This window comes from Triticum aestivum, chromosome 2B (assembly GCF_018294505.1).
Source record: "Triticum aestivum cultivar Chinese Spring chromosome 2B, IWGSC CS RefSeq v2.1, whole genome shotgun sequence".
NCBI classification, from domain to species: Eukaryota; Viridiplantae; Streptophyta; class Magnoliopsida; order Poales; family Poaceae; genus Triticum; species Triticum aestivum.
This window is the reverse complement of record NC_057798.1, coordinates 587884128-587899602: the sequence shown is the minus strand read 5'-3', so window position 1 is coordinate 587899602 and position 15475 is coordinate 587884128.

Here is a 15475-nt window from a genome sequence, read left to right as displayed (position 1 = left end):
TTCGGTGCACCCACGGTGCACCCACGCAAGAAAACATATCAAAACATTTAGAAAAAATCTGAAACTTCGTGGAAATGATCATCAACAAATGTTATGAGGGCTTGCAAAGTTTGGTGGTCAAATAACATTCGAGAAGCCCTCTATAAAAAAGACAAAATTGCAAAATCTGCTCAAACAGTGCATGTACATTTTGACTAATTTTCAGTGATTTTATCTTTTTTGTAGAGAGCTCCTCGAATGTTATTTGACCACCAAATTTTGCAAGCGCCCATAACATTTGTTGATGATCATTTCCATGAAGTTTCAGATTTTTTCAAAATGTTTTGATATGTTTTCTTGCGTGGGTGCACCGTGGGTGCACTGAGAGTGGGTGTAGAAGAACCACTCTCCCTTCAGTATTCTCATCTGTAAGTTCGGAAAATGATGGGCAAGGGTTTTCTAACGATTGATATCGTACACCTGGTGGGTTTACAGACTTAAAGATATGATGTCTTACAATTATCCTTGAACATATGTCGTGGTTAAATCCAGAAGAGAAGAACATATGGTTGTTTGGATGGACAAGCTGCCGGAAAAGTAGATATTCAGGATCTGCAGTTGGCCAAAGTGGCGGCCGCCTTTATCTTCTGCAGTGTCTCCCACTTCCACCAGGATTTTGTGACAATTTATTATGTGGATCTACATGTATGTGTACTGCTGTGCATAGCTGCTATTTTTTTCCTGTTAATTGGGTATAAGTACGTGAATGTCATTCTGTAAAATTGGATGTTAATCTAAGATGTATGGTGTGGCATTCATTATGCTGTGGTTGAAATTGCATTTTTCTGTGATGTATAGTGTGACAAAGTTGTACCATTTACATTGCAAGATAAGACAGAAATAAAGTTTTGAAGAATCCTAGATGTGGTTAAACTCTGTGGTATGTAAATTCCATGAAAAAAAATCAATTAACCTACTAGGGTCAAGCTACTAAATCAAAGTTGTTCTTACGGTGAAGCTCACTTCCAGGGTTCATGATTTATTCCTTTTTTGATAAATTGAGTCTTTGCTTCTATGCTGAACCGTCAGATATTCAGGAATAAGAACGCATGATGTGTATAAAGCTTGAAAAATATATGTAAAACATGATTGATGTTGGACCGTTAGAATATCTATGCTCCCGTTGCAACGCACGGGCATTGTCCTAGTGAGATATAAAGGAAGAAAAGCCGAGGAGTAAGTTGAACGGCACAAAAAAAATCTCTCGTGTGTGTCTCATCGTTTTTCCTCCACCGTGTACGCGTGTGTCTTCCGGCCTCTGATCCAACAATTGGTATACAGAGCCTGGTTGTGGCCGGAGGCGAATAGGCAACGGTGTGCACCGATGGGAGACCAGTCACCGACGAAGGGCGATGCTGGTGGCGGCGGAAAGTACACGCCGCCGAGCAAGAGGCTCGGTGCCAGCGGCTCTGGCGATGGGACGATCGTCGTGGCCACGCCGGCGAGGAGCGTCGGAGTGCCGATCCAATACCCGCAGCTGATAGAAGGTAATTATCAGTTGTGGGCGGCGAAGATGAAGATCATCCTCAAGCCAATGGGTGTGTGGTCGGCGATCACCGGAGAAGACGTCGATGAGGTCAAGGACCAGGGAGCCATGGCTGCTATCTCGCAGTCGGTTCCCGACGACGTGATGATGTCGATCGTGGAATACGAGTCGGCGAAGGAGGCTTGGGAGGCCATCCGCACCATGCGTATCGGTGATGAGCGCGTTGTGCAGGCACGCATCAGCCACCTCACAAGGCGTTTTGAGCGCCTGACCATGGAAGGTGGTGAAGACGTTGGTGCGTTCGGGCGCCGACTCACCGCGCTCGTCGGAGAAATTCGAGCGCTTGGCGAGAACTTGCAGGAGCACGCCGTTGTCAAGCGGCTGTTCGCGGCGGTCCCGGATCGCTTCCTGCCGATAATCGAGACAATCGAGCAATGGGGCGACGTCAAGAAGATGTCGGTCGCCGAGGCCATTGGGCGGCTGCGGGCGTTCGAGGAGAACGAGTCCGGACGGCGCCAAGACCGTGGCGACGACGGCGAGAAGTTGATGCTGGTCTCGCGCGCAGAGCTGGACGCTCTAATCCAAAAAGAAAAGAAGAAGGGAGAAGGGTTCAGCAGCGGCAGCAAGGACAGTGATGGGCGCGGTGGTGGCCGCGGTCGGGATGACGACAAGAAAAAGGTTCTTGGCAAGTTTGACAAGTCCAAGATTACCTGTTTTGGGTGCGGGGAGAAAGGACACTTCAAGTCCGAGTGTGAGGCCTGGAAGAAAGAGAAGGTGCTCCTAGCTGCCGCCGACGTTGACGACGAGCCGGGGCTGCTGATGGCCGTCGCATGTGAGCTTGCACCGGTAGAGGAGGATCATGTCGCAGACGCCGTCGAGCCAGAAAGTTTCAAGATGAAGGAGGTGCTTTGCCCCTTAGCTGTGGAGGCCGAGTTGGGGGCTGCCACGGCCGAGGCTGAGCGGCTACGCGGGGAGCTGGCCGCGGCCAATGCAAAACTGCATGCCATGTCCGACGTGTACTGGACACAGGCTGAGGCGTTGGTGCATGCTAGTGAGGAGAAGGCAAAGTTCCTGGAGGTGCAGCGATGAGAACGCGCGGCTCCGTGGTCTGGTGATGCATACTGCTGCAGCGCCCGTTCAAGTCAAGGCGGAGCCGGCCATAGGGAGTGCAGGAACCGCGGCAGCAAGGCCGCAAGCTGACAGGGTGCCCATGACAGCTGAGGTGACGTTACCGGTACTGGCACCGGCGAGCGCGACACCGGCCATGACTACACTCGGCATGAAGAAGCCGGGAGTGGAGCTCAATGGTAAGAAGTCTCATACTGAAATGATGCAGATCACGGATGAAGAAAGTGAATTTCTGAAGAAAGGCAATGACCTCCTCTTTCTGAATGAGGAGAACGTTAAGCCTTTGTTGAGTAAGGATGGATCAGCTGATGCATGGTGGCTTGATAGTGGTGCTAGTAACCACATGACTGGTTCACGGTGCAAATTCAAGGAGATGGATGAAAGCATCCGTGGCCATGTGAAGCTGGGAGATGGGTCTACTGCTCTTATTAAAGGGAAAGGTTCAGTCATGGTTGAATGCAAGAGTGGTGAGCAGCTGCATCTGACGGAGGTATATTTTGTACCAAGTTTACCTAGTAACATAATTAGTCTTGGTAAGCTGGCAGAGGATGGCAATCGTGTAGTGCTAGATGGTACATTCCTGTGGATTAGAGGCAGGTCTGGAAAGGTGCAGATGAAGATTAGGAGATCACCTAACCGACTGTACATGGTGCTACTCAAGACAGTTGTTGGTGCTGCTCATGTGTCATCAAGAAAACGGAGCCGAGAAGCTTTCAGACTCCAGCAGCAGCAGCTCGAGATGGAGATGCCATCAGTGAACGGGGGTGTCACCCACCGTGGCGACAGGTCAGGAGCATCAAGCAGCAACGAGATTAGGGAGTGATTGTCAGATAATCATGTTGCATTAGCGAGCACGCAGGGAATAGTGCATGTTTGTTTGTAAGTTTTAGCTTGCATTAGTTGAGTATAGGCTAGCACGTACACGTTCTGTCACGTCTAATTAGCATTTGTTTTTGTTAGCTAGTTTGTTAGCCACGAGCCGTAACTTGTGCGAGCCGTGCATGCATTTGCATGGGCCTGAGATGCATCCGTTTGCATCGGGCCGTTTCCTTCAGTCTAGCATCGCGTGGTAGACACGTTCAGGAGCTCGTGGGATGGCACGAGCTAACCGGATCGTGGCGCTTTGGTAGGATCCTTACCGGCCACGTTTTCCCTTCTGTAACCGAATAATGAGAGTATAAAGGAAGAAAAGCCGAGGAGTAAGTTGAACGGCACAAAAAAATCTCTGGTGTGTGTCTCATCGTTTTTCCTGCACCGTGTACGCGTGTGTCTTCCGGCCTCTGATCCAACAGTGCTGCTGCACGCCAGGGCAGTGGAGCTGCAGTGCAACGGAGCGACGGAGGGACCAGCGGATCTCGCGTGTCGTTGTGAGATTATGCTCCCTACGGCCCGTATCCTATGATCCTATTCCTATCACAACCGTTGGGCATGACGGGTACTCGTCACTCAATCTGTGTTGCCATCTGCTGCGGCTCACCAGGCACGTGCTACGGTAGCTTCAGCAAAAGCAACTACCGGGACTGCTAGTGTGGATTGCAAATGCTGCCAGTTCACTACCGCGTAATCAAACTCACTACCGCGTAATCAAACTCACCACCGTGTACCAGTGACCAACAGTGGTTCATATGGAAGAGGGCCGCAAAGTCACTTTTACCGGAGCCGGGAGCTACCGGTGATCTTGCCGTCAATGAGCAATTGACACCACGTCTAGTACCTTTATACTGCTCTTGTATTTGATTCCTTTCAGCCATTTGCATATTTGATATTTCTCTTCTCCTGGACCCACCATGTGAGATGCCATCTTTCTCTCATCCATTCACGTACAATTTCATGCATGGCTTTACTCTCTCTCCTCTCTCCATCAAAATCCATTCCTTTTTATTTTCGTGTTATAATTTAAATCACTCGTATCTTTTAAACTAAAACTCTATTTTTGAGATTTTTTATATAGTTGAACTCATGGCATGAAGACCATGAGAACAAGACCAATCTTGGATACATTTTCAACACATTTAAATTTTAGCATTTCAATCAACTTACTTTACTCAATCTATTTCAGTGTGTTTTTTTAAATGAGTTTCTTTTGTGAAGTTGCTTTGTTCACTCATTTCAGTTCCAGTTATATTGCACATATATCAGCTTCTTGAAACAAGAAATTTTTCTAAATGAGTGAAATCAGCTCCTGAAAATATTTGAAGCATGTCTTTTCAAATGGAACGAGTGAAATTAGTCTTTTGAAATGAGTGAAATTAGTCTTATGAAATGAGTGAAATTAGCTCTTAAAACAATTGAAACACGTCTTTCAAATGAAACGAGTGAAGTTAGTCATTTAAAATGAGTGAAATAAGTTTTATTTAAATTATTATTTTAATTAGTGAAATTAGTTCTTAAATTGAAATATAATTTTTGTGAAAACCTTTTTCAGTCCGTTTATTGTGAAGTTACTTCACTCACTAATTTCAGTTTCAGTTATATTTCACATATACCACTACTTGAAACCAATGTTTTTTCAGAACTGAGTAAAATTATATTTTCAACTGTGTGAAATCTCTTTTTATATAAAGAGTGAAATGTGTTTTTGAGTGAATTATGTTAATTGAAACTAAGGAAATATATTTGCGGAGATGAGTGAAACATTTTACATGCATATTTCAAGAAATCGGTTAGGTTAATGTTTCAAACATTTCAAGTGTATGTGAAATCAGTTTTTTTTAAATGAGTGAAATATATTATTTCAATTAGTGAGTGTAATGTGTTCTGAAAAATGTGTGAAACCTGTCTTTTGTAAATAATATAAGTGAAATCGTTTATTGAAATGAGTGAAATATATATTTTCAAAATGAGTGAAATCAGTTTTCTTGTTCAAGATAAGTGAAATAGGTTTTCTTTTTAGTTGAGTGAAATATGTTGTTTGGAATCTGTAAGAGAGACTTGTGAATGTTTAATAGCTGTCCTGACAAAAGCTGCATGGCATGTATAGGGGGTCCACAGCAGGTTTGTATTCTCACGTATTGAAGTGTGAAAGAGATTGGCTTGCTTATACGTGAATAGTGGCCGCGAATCTCAAAGCAATCATGTGTGATGTATTCTTCGCCGGTAGCTCCCGGCTCCGGTAAAAAAACTTTTTCGGGAAGAGGGCCCTCTCAAGGTGTCCCAACACTTCTCTATGACGTCATGCTGCGGGGTGGCCGCGGGGCCGCGACGTCGTGTTGTATGTCATAGCATCGTCGATGCTACGATGGGGCGGCCGCGATGTGTGGTGAACTCGCAGTTGTTTTGCTAGAGCATTGTTGGGTCGCCGAAGCATCACCAGTGCCGCGATGGAGCATCGTCGGGCCCCCGAAGCATCACCAGTGCCGCGATGGAGCATCATTGGGCTGTCGCAAGATCGCCTCTGTTGCAATGGAGAATTCCTGAGCATTGTCGGTGTTGTTATGGACTATCTCGAAGCATCACCAGTGTTGCTATGTAGCATCCCCGGGCCGCCATCGTATCACCGGTGCTGCGATGGAGCATCGTTGAACCGTTGGAACATCACCGATGTTCCCATGGAGCATCCCGGAGCATCGCCGGTGTAGATATGTAGCATACCTGGGCCATCGGAGCAGCACAGGAACGTCGCCAGTGTTGCCATGGATCATCCCGAAGCATCGCCGGTGTTGCTATGGAGCATCCCTGGGCCGCCAGAGCCAGAGCATCATCAATGCTGCAATGGAGCATCCCGGAGCGTCGCCGGGCTTCCGGAGCATCACCGGTGTTGCGATGGAGCATCGTTGGACCGTCGGAAGCAGTGGCGGAGTTTGGGCCAAAATTCTGGAGGGGCAATGGGCTGAGGGGGGGCTAAGTTATGAGGTCTGGTCTTATTTTCCTGTACTTATGGCCCAAATACCTAGGGGTAGTAATGGATTTCTTCATGGGATGGGGGGCGGTGGCCCAGGTTGCACTCCATGAAGCTCCGCCACTGGTCGGAACATCACTGGTGTTGCTATGGAGCATCCCGGGCTGCCGGAGCATCCCGGAGCATCGCTGGTGTAGCGATGGAGCATCGCCAGGCCGCCGGAGCATCACCGATGCTTCATAGGGATGGTCGCAGCAGCGTCGTTACTTGTTGCTGCAACCCGGTGTTGAAACTCTGAGCTCTTCGGCCCTGCAGCCGTGGCCGATGTGTGGCGTGCTCGTCGGATTTTTAATCTGAGCTGACCAGCGACGAGGTGCTGCATGGCTGGTGCAAGTTGGCAAGCATTCCTGCTGGTTGGAATTGTTACGGGGGACTCTGAACATGTTTTTTTTTTGGGTGAGGGGGACTCTGAACATGTTAGGACGCGATCATGCGGCTCTAATCAGATTGTGGTGTTTGAAATCAACGACTGGCCAGGCAAATGATTTTTTTAAGCATCAGTACAGACACGAGCGCTCATATACACGCGCATACACTCATCCCTATGAACGTAGGCACGCACACCCTACCCCTATGAGCACCTCCGAGAGACTGAGCCGGCATATCATCTTGAAATTTACGAAGTCACTGTAGATGCCTCGTCGTCGACGGGAACGTCTCCTCCCACTGAAAGCGCATCGCCGGAAATCCTGAAATAAATTCAGGAATAATGCGAGCACCAGGATTTGAACCCTGGTGGGTTGGGGATACCACTGTCCATCTAACCAACTCAACCACAGGTTAATTCGCAGGCAGATGATTTTCTAAAGGAATCATCCGGTTGATCCCTAGCAGTCGCCCTCCGGGCTGAGTTTTTTTTTCTTCGGTTCCATCTTTTGCGCCTTGCCTCTTTGGCTGGCACTTGACCCACTTGAGTTCTTTTTTGTACTACCCCTCTGATCAATGAATCTGAAAGTTTTGCCAACATTTTAAAAAAGGAATCGACAGAAACTAGCACGGCCGTCCACGAGAAAGCTCGAATAGCTGGAATGAGACGGCGATCAACTTATGTAATGTGGTCTATAAAATAATTTCCAAAATGGTAGCTTCCCGATTGAAGGTTCTCCTACTAGAAATAATTAGTCCAACATAGAGTGCTTTTGTACCTGGTAGACTGATAACGGATAATATTTTAGTGGCCTGCGAATGCTTTCACACTATCAAGAACAAAAAAGTGGGTAGAGAGGGCTTGTGTGCTATAAAACTTGACATGCACAAAGCATATGATAGAGTCGAGTGGCCTTTCTTGAAGGAGATCATGTTGAGATTGGGCTTTCGTCGAGAATGGGTTAATTTAATTATGTAATGCGTCTCAACTGTCGAATATAGAGTAAGGATAAATGCAGAGGCAAGCGAGAGTTTCAAGCCGACTAGAGGGTTGAGGCAGGGTGACCCGCTGTCACCATATCTCTTCCTGCTGTGCACAGAGGGGTTGAATGCCTTGCTTACCCATGCTGAGGATAATGGAAACATATCATGAGTCAAAGTCTGTAGAGACGCCCCGCCAGTCACAAACCTTCTCTTTGCAGATGCCGATGATTCACTCATCTTGGTGAAAGCCAACCAACATAATGCGGTGGCCCTGAAATCAGTACTGGATCTATATTGTGCGGCGTCGGGGCAGTTGGTTAGCGTGGAAAAACCCTGTATTTTCATTAGCCCTAATATAAAGGTAGAGATCAGAGAACAATTGTGTACAATTTTGAATATAATGACAGAGGCTTTGAATGATAAATATTTGGGTCTGCCAGTAAATGTGGGGGTTGATAAAACAGACTGTTTTATATTCCTTATTGAACGTATCGTTAAGAAAATCAGTGGTTGGAAGGAAAAACTTCTATCTACCGGGGGAAGGAGATCTTGCTCAAGACTGTGATCCAAGCCATACCTACCTATGCAATGTCGGTCTTTAAAATTCCTAAAAAAATCTGTAAAGGAATCAATGATGCGATAGCGCATTTCTGGTGAAGTGATGAGGAGAACCAGAGGAGGATGCACTGGATGGCCTGGTGGAAAATGTGTGTACCAAAAAACCACGAAGGAATGGGATTCCGTGATATCCACTGTTTCAATCTGGCTTTACTTGCTAAATAGGCATGGCGTCTACTTGATAACCCTAACTCCTTGTGTGCCACTATTCTAAGAGCCAAGTATTATCCTGATGGCGATTTGCTGAATTCCAAGCCAAAGCATGGAGCTTCTTTCACCTGGCAAAGCATTATGGCAGGCATAAGTACTCTGAAACATGGCTATGTTTGGTGAGTGGGAACTGGACAAAATATCAATATCTGGAAAGATACCTGGATCCCAAATTGTGCCACCAGGGAAGTTGTGACCCCTAAGGGGGGACAATTGTTATCAAAAGTGGTTGATTTGATTGACCCTGTCTCTAGTAAATTGGGTGAGGACCTGACAAACTATGGGGCCCATTGACGTACAATGAATTCTTTCAATCCCACTTCCGCAACATGATACGGCAGATTTCATTGCCTGGGGTAATACAAAAAATGGGTTGTTTCCGGTACATTCTGCTTATTATGCGGAGTGGAATTATCAGTATGGAAGTAAACTAACATATTCTATCGGGATGGAATGAACTACCCCTAACCCTATATAGTGTAAGATATGGAAGTTAGCTTGCCCGACAAAAGTCAAAAAATCCATATGGCATACTTTACATGGCACCCTCCCATGTCGAGTAACACTTGCTAATAGGCACATGAAGGTCTCGCCCATATGCCCTACTTGCTCTCAGGGTCTAGAAGATACGAAACACATGTTATTCCTATGCAGTAAAGCAAGGGAGGTTTGGAAGAGGTTTGGGATGGGCGAGATTATTAACAAAGCCTGCGAGGTTGATCGTGCTGGAGAGGCGATATTGGAATATCTTTTACTTCTCCCAGATCAAGAGTTGAGTATCAAGGGTTTCCAAAATGTACGAGAAATGATAGCTACATCAGCTTGGTATCTATGGTGGGAAAGACGGAAATTGGTGCATAAGGAAGTAACTCAGAATGCAACTCAGATACCAATGTGGATCATGGCCCTTACATCAATTTTTGTGAATGCTTCATCTCCAAGAGCGTCCATAAGAAAGGGGGGGGGGGTACGGCCCTCCTAGGGGCTTCGTGAAACTAAATGTTGACGCGACTTTTGGTCATGACATGCTAACGGGGACGATGGGTGCAGTCTTTAGAGACAACAAAGGTAGGTTTATTGCGGGAGGAAATGGAAAGATCGAATATTGTACGGATGTTCTGATGGCAGAAGCGTTAGCCCTGAAATTTGGCTTAACTTTGGCACAAAGGGCGGGATGTAACCGCCTAATCATCAACTCATACAATATGAAGGTGATTGAGACCATGCAGGACGGAGGACAATCAGCGGGTGCGGCGGCGGCCATCTTTGATGATTTTTTCACTATGCATGTGATTTTGTCGTGACTAGATTCGAATATTGTAATAGAGAGGCAAACAAAGTAGCTTATGAACTTGCTAGATTAGCTAGATTTTCTGTGACTTTGGATTGGTTTGAAGAGCCTATCAATGACATTGTAACAATCCTCACAAATGATGTATTGATTATTTCAAATGAATAAAGTCTTGTTTTAACTCAAAAAAAGCTCGTGTTGGTGTTGGTACGACATGTATAGGAGGCAAGAAGCAGAGACAACCAATGTAAATTCCAGTGAAACCCTAATGTCCGCCCACACCGGTGCGACGTTGATAAACCCGCAAGACCTGAGAGCATCTCCAGCCGTTTGGCCTCCCAGGGGCTTGAAATAGCGCCGTCTGGGGGCGCGCCGGTGGAAAAATCGGCGTGGGGGCGGTCGGTTTCCCAACCGTCGCCCTAAGCTCGCCCCAGACGCTGTTTAAAAAAAACCAAACTCGGCCAAAATTCAGCCAAACACGACACAAATTTGGAGGAAATTTAGGCATTCCATTGATATTTGTACAAAATTTAAAACATAACTTAAAACAAACTAAAAACTACTACTAGTAGTCGCCGCCGCCGACTGATGCGGCTTGAAGCTACATCGGTATTTCCTCAAAGAGGAAGGGATGATGCAGCACAACAGCGGTAGGTATTTCCCTCAGTGATGAGGCCAAGGTTATCGAACCAATAGGAGAAGCAAGCAACACTATGTAAACAACACATGCACATAAATAACAAATACTCGCAACCCAACGTGTAAAAGGGGTTGTCAATCCATTTCGGGTAACGACGCCAGAAATAGACAAACGGACATGAGTGAGTTGTAAATATTGATAGATTGAACTCCAAATAAAATAAATTGCAGCAAGGTATTTTTGTATTTTTGGTTTAATAGATCTGAAAATAAAAGCAAAGGAAAATAGATCGCAAAGGCAAATATATTAAAGAAGAGACCCGGGGGCCGCAGATTTCACTAGTGGCTTCACTCGAGAAAAATAGCAAACGGCGGGTGAACAAATTACTATTGGGCAATTGATAGAACTTCAAATAATCATGACGATATCCAGGCAATGATCATTATATAGGCATCACGTCCAAGATTAGTAGACCGACTCCTGCCTACATCAACTACTATTACTCCACACATTGACCGCTATCCAGCATGCATCTAGTGTATTAAGTTCATGGAGAAACAAAGTAATGCAATAATAATGATGACATGATGTAGACAAGATCTATTTATGTAGTCCCTCATCATTTTATCCTTAGTAGCAACGATACATACGTGTCGGTTCCCCTTCTATCACTGGGATCAAGCACCGTAAGCTCAAACCCACTACAAAGCACCTCTTCCCATTGCAAGATAAAATAGATCAAATTGGCCAAACAAAACCCAAATATCGGAGAAGAAATATGAGGTTATAAGCAATCATGCATATAAGAGATCAAAGAAGACTCAAATAACTTTCATGGATAAAAAGATAGATCTGATCATAAACTCAAAGTTCATCGGATCCCAACAAACACAGCGCAAAAAGAATTACATCATATGAATCTCCAAGAGACCATTGTATTGAGAATCAAACGAGAGAGAGGAAGCCATCTAGCTACTAACTACGGATCCGAAGGTCTACAATGAACTACTCACGCATCATCGGAGAGGCACCAATGGACATGATGAACCCCTCCGTGATGGTGTCTAGATTGGATCTGGTGGTCCTGGAACTTGCGGCGGATGGAATTGATTTTCCTCGACTCCCCTAGGGTTTCTGAAATATCGAGGTATTTATAGAGCAAAGAGGTGGTCCAGGGGGCACCCCAGGTGGGCACAACCCACCAGGGCGCGCCTCGCCCTGGTGGGTTGTGCTCCCCTCGGAGCACCCCCAGGTCCTTCTCCGGCCCATTGGATGTCTTCTGGTTCAAAACAATCCACAAAAAGTTTCGCTGCGTTTGTACCCCGTTTGGTATTGATTTCATGCAATGTAAAAACATGCAGAAAACAGCAACTGGCACTTGGCACTATGTCAATAGGTTAGTACCAAAAATTGATATAAAATGACTATAAAATGATTATAAAACATCCAAGAATGATAATATAACAGCATGGAACAATCAAAAACTATAGATACGTTGGAGACGTATCACCGGCCTTCTACATGCCGAGGAGAATGTAGAAGTTGGTGTAGTCGCCATCGTCATCATCCCCGCCGCCGTCCTTGTTGTACCCCTGACATGTGTCGCCGATGTGTGGGGGGTTGGATGGCTCGATTGCCACTTCGTCACTGTCCTCGGCGACGATGACGCCAGCCACCCAAAGGGGCGGGAGCCCGACGGGGACGAGGAGGCCGTCTCCATTCGCCTCGGCATCCAGGAGCTGCCTCAGCGGTAAGAGAAGGAGGGGGAGTCGGGTACTCCAACCGCGGCTTGTTGCCGACCTCGATGTGCTCGGGGACAGCTTCGAGTGTGCGGCCGGGGACGCCCCACCATTGGCGCCGCCCCTCGGAGTTGAGGCGACCGCACGTCTCGGCGCCGTTCATGGAGGCGAGCTGGTCGGCGTGGCGGCGCTCGAAGTACACCATCCACAACGTTTGGCTGTCGGGGGCATACCTCGGCTCCTGCCGCACCTGCTCCGGCAGCGAGGATCGGATGCGCGCGATCTCGGCGCGCCGATCGGCACCGGCGGGTGGCGGTGGACCGGCGATCGGCACATGGCATTGATGCAAATGCAAGAAAAACACAATCACAAACACTCCAAAACATGGATACAACATGACATGGTGAAACTACATGCAAAACCAAGTAAGTTTCATATAGTACATGATCAAAACGGAGCAACGGTTCAACACATACACACGAAACAAGTTTAAAAGACAAACTGCTCAAAATAGCAAGTAGGCATATTACAAGCAAGGAAACAACATGCTACAGGAAACATATGGGCACAAACTTGATATGTATTTCAAGTACAGATTACATGCTTCAAATATCATTAAGGTTCAGGTACATAGGCATCAGGATTAAACCAATATGATCAATACATAATGCAAAGTTCTGTTACAGATTCATGACTGTAGAAAACTAGGCATATACATGAGCAGAGTTAATATGATGGCATGTTGGAGGCATGAAACAAGTGTGCTACAGTGCTTGAACATGGCATCAAAAGGCATAGCATGCTATTACATATCATGGAGCTCAAGACTTCATGATATGAGCAACAAGTTCATGGCATTCATCAAGACAAGATGCAAACATGAAATAGCATATCTCAGACTTAGTGAAAATATGGGAATCCAACAATAACATTAAGATGCTGACTTTGGAGGCACACAATAGTAAGCATAGCAATTTTAATAATTATGCAAAGGTCATAAGCATGACGTAGGCATGTCATAATTCCAATTAAACCAGTGGCACAATTTATAAGATGCATATATTAATTACAATGAGCTTTGCAAAATGGAACATGCTGTTAATAGACTGACAACAACATTTTCAAGCAATTTGAGAGCATGAAAACAACAAGCTATAGTAGGTTATAAATGCAAACAAAGGCATGAATGGATAGAGCATAACATGGTCTTCAAAACATGAGTACTGAACATCTCCATATTATGCATAGATTTGATGCTAGCATCAAGCATGGCGTCATAATATAACAGATTCTGACTTACCAGAAATTACTAAGTCTCTGAAAACAGCAAACAACGAGTAGGCCACTTGGCAAGCTTGTTCTAGTCACTACAGTGCATATCATGAAGAATGGATCACACCATTGCAAAGATGACATGATTGTGCTTTGAAACATGTAGGCAAGTTGCTCAAAAGAAAATCATACAAAAAGATATGAAAAAGACAAAATCGCAATTTTTATCAGCTTTCAGCATTTAACATCAACAAGCACTTTTGCAACAGAATTTGTGGCATGAAGATGATCCCTAACATGAATGCAAAAACAACCATCATCAAGAGCACAGAGGGTAGATCATTTGCATATATTACACGTCTCCATAGGATCAATAAGGACAAAATTATAGCAATCACAAAAATTATAGGAAAATGAGTGAGCGCAATGTACTGATGCATCGCCCATGGCGAGGAAAACAGGGGCTCACCATGGGCTTGGCCCAGTTTGCGAGGAGGCTGGCTGGCTGGGCCTTGGAGACGCGTTGGGCCGGGGCGGGGCCGGCCCACGTGTGAAGGCACGGCTTCGCGTGCGCCTGCACGCGTGCGCGGACGAGGGAGGCCGCGCCGGCGGGGTCTCCGGCGATGCGGCGGCGAGACGGCGAGGGGCGGCACCGGGCGAGATGGAGGGGGCGGATCCCGGTCCGGCGGGGCCAGACGACGACGAGGAGGCTTGGTGGGGGCGCAGAGGAGCTCGGAGTTGGACTCCCATAGCGGCGGACGGCGAGGCGAGGTGCTGGCGCGGGGCGGCGGTATTCGGCGAGGCAGCGGGGCGGTGGAGGCTCCTAGTGGCTCGCCACCGGCGAGGCTGACGGGGGGGCGCGGGCGCTCGGGCTAGGCGTACCTGAAGGAATCCGTCTGTCGTGCATGGTGGCATGTCATGTGATAGGAACGAACTGCGTAGTTTATTTCCACTAATAATGCCCGCTTAGCTAATCTCAACCCAAGTGTGTCCTTGTCGTTGGACCTTAGCTAGACCGGTTCGTATATCTATTCCGGGGTCGTGTACGACCGATGCTATTGAAAAAGGAGCACGTGGCATAAGTCAAACGGCGTAGTGTCACATGAAGAGCTTTGGATTTTTGTATAAGCGGGATCGATCTGGCGTGGAAGTGTTAAACAATTGTACGGTGGGTGCTTACCGCAAGGTGAGATCATGCTGCCATCATAAATCAGCCATTTTCTTGTACATATATATCTCCTGTGGCTGCGTAGTCGGCAGGACTGGAAAGATTGACCTCAAGATATACGTACGTACGTTCTCAGCTAAATGTTGCAAGACCGTTGAAACGTCAGAGATAAGATTGTTATTATGCCCATTAGCATAATTGAATTTACTGCATTTTCATGTGTGGTGAAAAGTGCTGCTGACCGTCTACGTGATCGGTACACGATCAAACTGCTTTATTATGCGGACTGCGTCCTGGATGCATGACTGGATTAGAAAGATGATTTCTCCTAAAAGAAGATCATTTCAACAGGCATATACCATTTTCTAGCCCTTTTCAACTTTCCAGTGGACCCTGACCTAGTTAGGCGAGTGAATTGCAAAAAACATCGACACTTCAGGCAAGGTTTGCAGGAACCACATATTTACGGAATTGTGCCAAAAAGCACTAATTTTTTTTCATAATTTTTTGCAAAAAACACTAGTTGGCAGTTTTGGTCGTTTTGATGACGATTATGACAGGTGGGTCCCGGAAATGATGACGTGGCATAACTGATGATGCTAGAGGTCGTTAGAGATACTTTTTTACCAAAAACTC